Source organism: Poromitra crassiceps (genome assembly GCF_964638095.1).
Source record: "Poromitra crassiceps genome assembly, chromosome: 21".
Lineage (NCBI taxonomy): Eukaryota > Metazoa > Chordata > Actinopteri > Beryciformes > Melamphaidae > Poromitra > Poromitra crassiceps.
This window is the reverse complement of record NC_139638.1, coordinates 21,494,860-21,505,561: the sequence shown is the minus strand read 5'-3', so window position 1 is coordinate 21,505,561 and position 10,702 is coordinate 21,494,860.

Genomic DNA, 10,702 nt, shown 5'->3' with positions numbered 1-10,702 from the left:
TGAAAAGCGTCCTGTCCAGTCGCACCTTCGCAAACAGATGCGGGATTCCCTCAATCCTGTACCCAATCTCAGACTGTATTCTCTAAATCGCACACCAGCTATTTCTGTCTGTTTGTTTGTTGCTCCGTGAGGTTACAAGCGCCCCATGCATGCAACAGGCTGTTTCGCCAGCCTGGGTCTGGCAGGAGGGAGGAGGCGCAGGCAGCCTGCACTGCGCTGAGAGGAAAAAACTTTTGCACAACTTTTAACAACAATCACGAAAAGCCCCCAAACTAAAATGAAAAAGGGACTATATGGCAACTTGGACGAGGGAATGACGTAGAGAAATCTCGCATTGTGTTACCCCAGAACGGGGGGTTTGTCGTATTGTGCGGTGTGCTGCTGTAACGAGCCCATGCCACTTTGCTCTCGTAACGTAGTTCAACACACTGCCATAGAGTTCCATGCAGAAAAATAATTAAATTTCTAGTTCGCCACTGAATTACCAAATTGATATAACTTTCAACCATTTTGAGCAAAGCTCTTTCCATACAGGCCACCAGCGTTGGCTAATTGTTGATATTTATACAGATATGGCCCCTCTCAAATAAATTATTTTTGAGGCAATAGGCAAACTGTAATGGCGTCGATTTCCGAAAAAAAATCTGGACTTCAACACAGCCAAAGAGTCCAGTATAGACAAGAGCATATGTCATTTCTTGTTTTTTTCCATAGGTATTTTCAAATCACTGTTCTAATACATATCTAGGGGGTTAGTCCCCCTTTAAGGCCATTGAGGGCACCACCAGGGGCACCCAATTAGCCTACGACCAAAACAGAGAGGGACGGGTCACCACCAGTGTTACTGTGTTGGGCAAGTTACTTTCAAAATGTAATATACTACATATTACTAGTTACTTTCATTTGAAAGTAATAAGTTACTTTACAATATTACTTTCTGTGTAGAGTAACTTGTTACTTATTACACTACTTTTGCATTACTTTTATCAAAACAACAGCAGCAGCAGAATAACATCGGCGCCACGGAACCATCCCGAAAAATAATTTAAACCGCCTTGAAGTCAGTGTAAACAATCCAAATTTCTAAATGTTATTCTTTTCCTTTGTTATTGTCATATATAGTGGTTATTTGCATAAAAACACACAGTTTGATTAGGAAATGATTGTATCTTTTTTAAATATGTGCTTTGATTTAATAAAATGTAACTCAATTTGTAATTTGAGTTACTTGACAAAGTAACTGGTATAATATTACTGAAATCCTATAAGTAATAAGTTATATTACTGAGTTACTGCTAAAAGTAATATATTACATGTAATACGTTACTTTTGTAACAAGTTACTCCCAACACTGGTCGCCACACTTTTAGATGCTTTATTAGAGAAAGTGTATGAAACCCATGACCAAAATAGTCATACATTCTGTCATTGTGTTACTTATGGTTGGAATTCTACTGACAATAAATTGTGACTCTTTTTGCTGGGGACCCCCTGGAATCCCCGGACCCACTTTGAGGAGCACTGGTCTAGTGTAAACTGTCCACTAAATCTTTACACCTTTGCTCAAATTAGATTCAGTTTGGGGGGAAATTGCAAAAGCTAATTGGTCTTTCTCTCCAGGACAACACAGTGTTTGTTTGCTGGTACTGCAGCGTATTGCTTTGACTTACTGTCCATATAACAGATATTGTAAAACACATTGTGACAATCAGGTCACCATATCCCCCCAAAGAGTGTTTATTCTGTCTCTGGTTCCTCTAGTAGTGAATACATAGTGAGGTCTCCCAGGTTTTTATCATATAGCCTCTCTCTGTCTCGTTTTCTGTTCGTCTCTGTGAATCTATTAAACTTTTGCTATCATGTTCAGTCTCTCTCTCTTTCCCTCTCCTCTCTCTATCTGTCTCTCTCTCTCCCTCTCCTCTCGTGAGCCTCCTCAGTCTCTTTTGTGAGCCCCAGACTGATGACATCACTGATGACATCATCACTGATGACATCATCACTGATGACATCACTGATGACATCATCACTGATGACATCATCACTGACATCATCACTGATGACATCATCACTGATGACATCATCACTGATGACATCATCACTGATTACATTATCATGAGTGAATTTATGACATCACTGATGATGTCATCAGTGGGACAGACAGAGCCCCAGCTCCCTTTTATATACTGATGATTATGATGATAGATTATAATAGATTTATGAGATCATGTGCAAAATAAATCAGCATTGTTTTTCGGCGAAGTTCTCCTGAAAAAGTTAGATTTGTTGAAAATGTTTTTTTTTTTCATCTTCAGTGTACTTGAACACTTACTTGGTTTGCTATGCTGTTTTTAATGGCAAGAAGTTGGCAGAAGCAAATAGTTATTAGAAGACAATTTATTTATTTTACACAAGTACACATTCTGACAGTATTGGCCTGCTGATCTGAGCCATTCCTTCAATAAAATTACAAAATGAAAAACTAAATTGCACCATTTCTGGAGAACTGCATTGTGAAATTATGAATGACTGTACTGTCTACTCTCTATGCCTCAACAACACAACGAACCCAGGACCTTCGAGCTGTGAGGCGACAGCGCTTACCACTGCACCACCGTACCCCCCTGGGTCCACACACTCATGAGCATGGCAAAACATGGAAGTCCTGTATAGAGAGCCAAAGTGAAACATCACTTCCTGCTTTCTCCCTGTACCAGCACAGTTTGTCACCACACTGTTGCACTAGAAGTTATAAATCAGAAAGACTACATACACTGTCGCCTAAGTGACGTCATGCCACAAGCTCCCACAAGCTATGTCGTTTTTATACGAAACTAACCCCTACGTTTCAATTTGACGACAAACTGTGACTTTCTTGACATGCAAAGTTATGTTTTAAATTGCCAAAATTAGCGTTGGCACCCCGTGGCACAATTCAAACGGGATCCAAAAAGGCCTCTCTTATTCTCCGTCCACCGCCATTCATATTTTTCGCAGCGCTGGTACAGGGAGAAAGCAGGAAGTGACGTTTCACTTTGGCTCTCTATAGTATTTGACTTTTGCATCTTCCTCTTGCAGGAACTTCTCTTAGCTGTGACTTCAGCTCCATGTTCTCTTTCAGCAGGCGGTTGATTTAATTTGCTTCTCGGCTTCAGTGGGCTCTGTGTTTGTGACTCTGTGTGGTTTCTTTTTACAACATGCGCAGCGCGTGGGTGGAACACAGTCCATAATGGGGGTGTGGGGGGGCTGGTGACCAGGGAGTCCGGGTCCTCTGTTTCGAGCGGGGTGCAACGCGAAGGATGTGACGTCTGAGACTGAGACATGTCTCGATAGTCTGAAGTGGCTTCCTCTCTTTGACACATTCCCCACAACAAAACTATTGGATAGATTAGTAGATATTGTGTGGTTGGCTAACTTGATCAGGCCTTTTCTTCAGGCAAGCCGGGATTCTGTCCCGTACCCCAGCCGGGAGTCTCTCCTGCACGCCGGGCATCCATTTCAGCACAGTCCCACCAGCAAGAATCAGGATTAACAGAACAATCAGGACAGTTACAGCAGCAACAGATGGAGCTGTCCAGAATGGCGAAGAAGAAGAAGCCACCGCCACCGCGGAGGGCTTTGTGACTTCAACGATGATCACGGGCGAGGAAAAAGAAGGCACCGTCATCAAGGGCTTTGTGACTCCAAGGATCATCACGGGCGAGGAAGAAGCAGCCACCGAGGAGGGCTTTGTGACTTCAACGATGATCACGGGCGAGGAAGAAGAAGGCACCATCATCAAGGGCTTTAGGACTCCAAGGCTTGTCACATTAAAGTGCCGTATCATGCTGTCGTCCATGTTGAATTTCACAGAATACACTCCAAAATCAGTTTTAGAAAAATGATTGAGAAACAAATGTCCAGTCAATGTATTCAGGCATATGCGCTTTTCATATGTTTTATAGTACCTCACATTTGGATCACTCTGGTCCCATTCTGCCACACCACGACCTCTGTCATTATGCTCATGCTTGTAGGTCCACCGGATGCCGATTATGGTTTTGGGAACATCAGAAATGTTTGGCTCCAAGTGAAGTTGTCCATTCAATTCAGTGCATGTTGGCCCCTCTTGGGCTAACATGGAGAGTGAGAGTGTCAGCAGAAAGATACACACATGTCTGTCCATTTCTGGCTTTATGGCAGACTATCGTCTTCCACCACTTATATAGCATCAGCCAGGAAGGATTCATGACATCACTGATGACATCACAAAGGATTCATGACATCACTGATGACATCACAATTGCTCGAGTGACATCACAATAGAGAGCTCCAGGAACGAGTCCGGAAATCATCGATGCTAACAGCCCTGGTTCTTCACAGTTTTCGCCTATGGGAGTTTTGAATGGGTTTTTGGCGCGATGCTTCTAATAATTTCTCTGGGCAACGCTGGCTTAATCAAAAGCGAACCAGTGTTTAGTAACATCATCTTCACACATGAAGACCACTTTTATGAGTTTTGAAGCTTTTATGTGCTGTTAAAAGGGTGGCTAGCTAGCAAACGGCTAAATGAGGCGTACTACAATGTCGACGCGGATATTATACGTCATCACGAGTGAACGCGGAAATTCTTTCTCTCGCAATCAATGCGTGGACGCCAATGCGACACTGTGTGTAGTTCTGGATTAGCTTAGCACAAGCTTTTTACCTCTAGGGCTCGCAGTTACGCTTCAAAACTCATGAAAGTGGTCCTCATGTGTGAAGATTATCCCGCTGAACCTTGGTTCGCGTTTGATTAAACTTGCGTTGCCCACAGACATTATTTGAAGCATCGCGCCAAAAACCCATTCAAAAATCCCATAGACAGAAACAGTGAAGAACCAGGAGGTTCGGGACTTCTGCATTCAGCCTACAAAAATACGTCATCCCTGGAGCTCTCTATTGCTCAAGTGACATCATCAGTAACTATCCACTCACCAATTTAGCAAGATAATCCAGGTGCACGGCACAAAAGTAATAGTCAAAACGAAGAAACGCCAGCACTCAGTCAATGTCCTGTGGTATCTGACCTGCCACCACCCCTACTACACTGTCTTATAATTGTCCTTTATTCTTAAATATTAAGTTATGGTGTACAGAGAAGAGACAAAGGGAGACTAGTTATTAGCTTAACTAACTAGGAGCAGCTGGGGACAGAGATAGGCAGGCTCCTCTTTGAAGCATGGAAGAGGAGCAATAAATGGACAGCTGAAGACACACACAGGAGTTTTAACAAAAGGATTAGATTAGCATCTCTGGGTGGGACTATCACACTGTTACACACAAACAGAAGATAGGAGGAATGACTTGTACGAGAAACAGGATGAACGCAGTCAAACACAGTCACATGCACGCATTCTGGGGTGATTTGAGGGGGAAGACAGGGAAATAACCCTTCAGGCTGTCGTAAAAAGAGATAACACCATTTGGTGGGGACATCTAAGCAGGAAGCTGTGCAAGCCCTTTCAAAGATGAGGGGAGCAGCTGTCATGGCCTCATGGGGGTTTGATTGATAGGTGACACACACTGCAGCTGCCACAGATAGCACATACACATTTAGGAGAGGGAGCTGATTGGATGATGGAGCATTAAAAGTGGGAGTTGCCCTGAGTGAAGGGAGTTTTCATATACAGAGGACGCAGGTTGAAAGGTCAGAGGATGCACTTCAGAACCAAGGACCCTCTCCATGACTCTACAGAGAGCCATGTCAAATATCACATTCTGCAAATAAAACAACTCTTTAAATAGATATCATGTTCTCCATCGTTTTCTGTGGTTCATCTCTTCTTCTCCCGATGTACTTAAAATACGACAGTCCTTTTTGGGTTTTATTCCATCATCAAGGCAATAACAACGAACGTTTCAGCCAGCAGGCCTTCTTCAATGCCTTCTTCTCCTTGTTCTTTTTATCTTATCACCAAATAAATTCATTCATTCATATGTCCTCATTAAATTTTCTTGTAAAGTATTTATAACAAAATGCTTAAAATATAGATTAAGATACATCACATTAACAGATAACAGTGCACCATTTTCATCATTTTACTGTGCCCCTGATGTAATTTTCCACCCTGACAGTTGTCTGTGGGAAGAATTGCGGTTTTGTGGGATATAAACAGCCGAAACAGTCTAAGAGCCTTTACTACTTCACTGCTTTAAGATATAGTCTATCTTAAAAAAAGAGAACTACATTTACACACTAAAATTGTATACATTTGTTGAAATCTGGGGAAAAAAAACAGTGTTGTGCTTTGCACATAACATGTTGATGCCAAGTGAAATAAAAATGCATTCCATTACTTAGTGTTATTTTGTTTATTGCATCACTCAAGAGCAAAGCATTTACAGTACCAAAGGCACGAGGTTGTCTTTGAAGACTACATTCAAGGTGTTCCAAAAATTGCACCTACAGTATATGTAAACATTTTTATGGAAACTAGGAACTTTGGAATGAACCACATTTTAAAGTGCTTGTAACATTCTTAAAGGAACACTGCCCATTTTCAACCAGCTTTGTATCATTAGCACATCAGTAGTATATTAGAAAACTGTAAACTGTTTTGAAGTCTGTAATTTAATTTGACAGTTATTGAGTGTTAAAGTGTGGACCAGTGACATCATTGGTCCACATTAACTCAAATTAATAACTCATTAACTCAAATCAACTCTCAATAACTGTCAAACTAGATGAATGATGAATAGTTTGACAGTTATTGAGAGTTGGTTTGAGTTAATGAGACCGGTCTGCTCGCTCTCATTGGCTATTGCGGGTATTCCGTCGGGAGACAGCCATCGTAAATATCAAACATGTTTGTTATGCCCGATTCAATCAATAATTTATTGACACCAGACACTTGAGAATTATTTTGACAAAAAATCGGTTGAGACTAGCCTCGAATCGGGCCACGCCCCCCAGAGGGGGATCGGGCATTAAATCGGGCCTTTTAGTGTGTGGGAAGCATAAGGCCATTGAGGGCACCATGGTGGCCCAGGGGCACCCAATTAGCCTACGACCAAAACACCAAGCTCCTCCTGCAAGAGTAGACAGGCCCAGGAGAGTGAGAGGGTCGCCACACTTTTAGATGCTTTATTAGAGAAAGTGTATGAAACCCATGACCAAAATAGTCATACATTCTGTCATTGTGTTACTTATGGTTGGAATTCTACTGAAAATAAATTGTGACTCTTTGCTGATGGGGACCCACTTTGAGGAGCACTGGTCTAAACGGTCCACTAAATCTTTACACCTTTGCTCAAATTAGATTCAGTTTGGGGGGAAATCGCAAAAGCTAATTGGTTTTTATCATATATAGCCTCTCTCTGTCTCGTTTTCTGTTCGTCTCTGTGTATCTACTGTATTAAACTTTTGCTATCATGTTCAGTCTCTCTCTCTCTCAGTCTCTCTCTCTCTCTCCCTCTCCTCTCGTGAGCCTCTTCAGTCTCTTTCGTGAGCCCCAGACTGATGACATCACTGATGACATCATCACTTATGAAGAGAAAACATTGCATGGATGCAACTGGGACGTATCCTCAGTGATGTACCCTGGGGTCATAGGATGTTTTGGGTCTCGCAACATCATACACCCTCGCCCAGGTGACCCAGGTGGCCAAGCCCCAGCTTACGTCCCAGTAGCTACCCACGGTCAGCCCTCTAGGAAGGGTCGAAGGTGGTCACGTGGTCAGGGCCACTCACTGATGATATCATCACCGATGATGACATCATCACTGATGATAGTGATGATGACATCATCACTGATGACATCATCAATGATTACATTATCATGAGTATATTTATGACATCACTGATGATGTCATCAGTGGGACAGACAGAGCCCCAGCTCCCTTTTATATACTGATGATGATGATGATGATAGATTATAATAGATATAATAGATTTATGAGATCATGTGCAAAATAAATCAGCATTGTTTTTCGGTGAAGTTCTCCTGAAAAAGTTAGATTAGTTGAAAAAAAAAAAAAAATCATCTTCAATGTACTTGAACACTTACTGCTATGCTGTTTTTAATGGTAAGAAGTTGGCAGAAGCAAATAGTTATTAGAAGACCATTTATTTTACACAAGTACACATTCTGACAGTATGCCCATTGCTGAAGAACACAGGTGTTTATGTAATCTGAGCCATTCCTTCAATAACATAACAAAATGGAAAAACTAAATTGCACCATTTCTGGAGAACTGAATTGTGAAATTATGAATGACTGTACTGTCTACTCTCTACGCCTCAACAACACAACTACAGGATACAGCTACTAACGTGGTGACAGAACCACAGACGTGGAGCACATGTTGGTCAAAGCACAGCACTGAGACCATCTTACATCCTCCCCCGCACATGGAAGCACAGTTTCATGGAGTATTTTGTACTTCTTTCTGATAGTCCCTCAGACGCATGATGGTTATAGGAGCAGCATCTGAAAAGCTGACTTTATTCTCGTTTGAGGAAGGAAGTACAGCCTGATACAACCACTCTTTGACACATTCCCCACAACAAAACTATTGGATAGATTATTAGATATTGTGTGGTTGGCTAACTTGATCAGGCCTTTTCTTCAGGCAAGCCGGGATTCTGTCCCGTACCCCAGCCGGGAGTCTCTCCTGCACGCCGGGCATCCATTTCAGCACAGTCCCACCAGCAAGAATCAGGATTAACAGAACAATCAGAACAGTTACAGCAGCAACAGATGGAGCTGTCCAGAATGGTGAAGAAGAAGACACCGCCACCGAGGGCTTTGTGACTTCAACGACGATCACGGGCGAGGAAGAAGAAGGCACCATCATCAAGGGCTTTAGGACTCCAAGGCTTGTCACATTAAAGTGCCGTATCGTGCTGTCGTCCATGTTGAATTTCACAGAATACACTCCAAAATCAGTTTTAGAAAAATGAGTGAAAACCAAATGTCCAGTCGATGTATTCAGGCATATGCGCTTTTCATATGTTTTATAGTACCTCACATTTGGATCACTCTGGTCCCATTCTGCCACACCACGACCTCTGTCATTATGGTCATGCTTGTAGGTCCACCGGATGCCGATTATGGTTTTGGGAACATCAGAAATGTTTGGCTCCAAGTGAAGTTGTCCATTCAATTCAGTGCATGTTGGCCCCTCTTGGGCTAACATGGAGAGTGAGAGTGTCAGCAGAAAGATACACACATGTCTGTCCATTTCTGGCTTTATGGCAGACTATCGTCTTCCACCACTTATATAGCATCAGCCAGGAAGGATTCATGACATCACTGATGACATCACAAAGGATTCATGACATCACTGATGACATCACAATTGCTCGAGTGACATCACAATAGAGAGCTCCAGGAACGAGTCCGGAAATCATCGATGCTAACAGCCCTGGTTCTTCACAGTTTTCGCCTATGGGAGTTTTGAATGGGTTTTTGGCGCGATGCTTCTAATAATCTCTCTGGGCAACTGTTGTGAGACTAAACTATCAACTCAATAATTACAAAGTTATACAGGTTACATGGTATATTTATTTCAGAGAACAAATTGAGGTAGGTCTTACCTAACAGAGTTGCTAGCAGAGTCTCCTCTCTAGGGGAGGGCTCCTCAAGTCTTTATACAGCAGTGGGCGTGTCATGTAACATGGGAACTCGACCTTACACCAGCTCCTGTAGCGCTCCCTACAGGGCTGGAGGCCTAACTGTCTTAAATTCTCACTACAATCCTCCCTCTAATCCTATTAAGGATTACTTATCATAGTTTAAGAGAGGGATTCAATGGACATTAACTGTCACATGTGCATAATATTAAGCTATCTTCATAGAGAAGAAATGTATCTTACTCATATATGCTTTTCATAAACTCCAACCAACAACCACACAGCAAGAGGCTAATTTTGTCTACTCCAATAGACGTTTCCATAAAATAGAGTTGAATCCAAATTTCTCACTTGAGTCCTTTAAAACCAAATTGTCTCTTTGTTTCCTTAACTTTTAAGCCCTTAGAGAAGGAGGACATTAATTCAACTCAATTTATGGAAACTCTCCCCAAGGCCTAACATTACTGTATGGTTTTTAAGCTGTAAGTAGCCAAACTATCCATTAATTTACTAGGAAAAGCAGTTCCTATTCATAATCCTTACTTTTATCCAATTTACCACAATGAGAATATACTTATTTTCAATTATTCCTTTTTTTTTTTTTTTTTTTTTTTTTTATTGTTTTTTATTTGCGTAAATCACTTGACATACAAAGATCAATTGTTATATGGTATAGTCCATCCATCATCACATAGATTTACATATTTTTTACATATATTATATAAAAACAAAATAAAGACATAACAGTAAACAGAAAAAGAAAAAAGGAAAATAAATTACAACAAACAAAAAATGTTGATGAAAAAGAAAAAAATATATATATACCACGTGTCCAGATCTTATATCTTATGATACTTGTTATCTTATCAGAAGGTAAGAACTTCATTTAATCTTTAGACCTTTCGGTTAGCTTCAAAAAGTGACCCCATATCTCAGTGAAGACATCTTCTCTTCCCGTAGCTCTATAAGTTACCCTTTCATAAGATGCTGTACGACACATTAGTTCCAACCATTCCTCAAATGTGATGGGAATAGGTGATTTCCAATGTCTTAATGCAATTCTACAACCAGATATCATGGCCATTCTATACCACATCCCTTGATATTTAG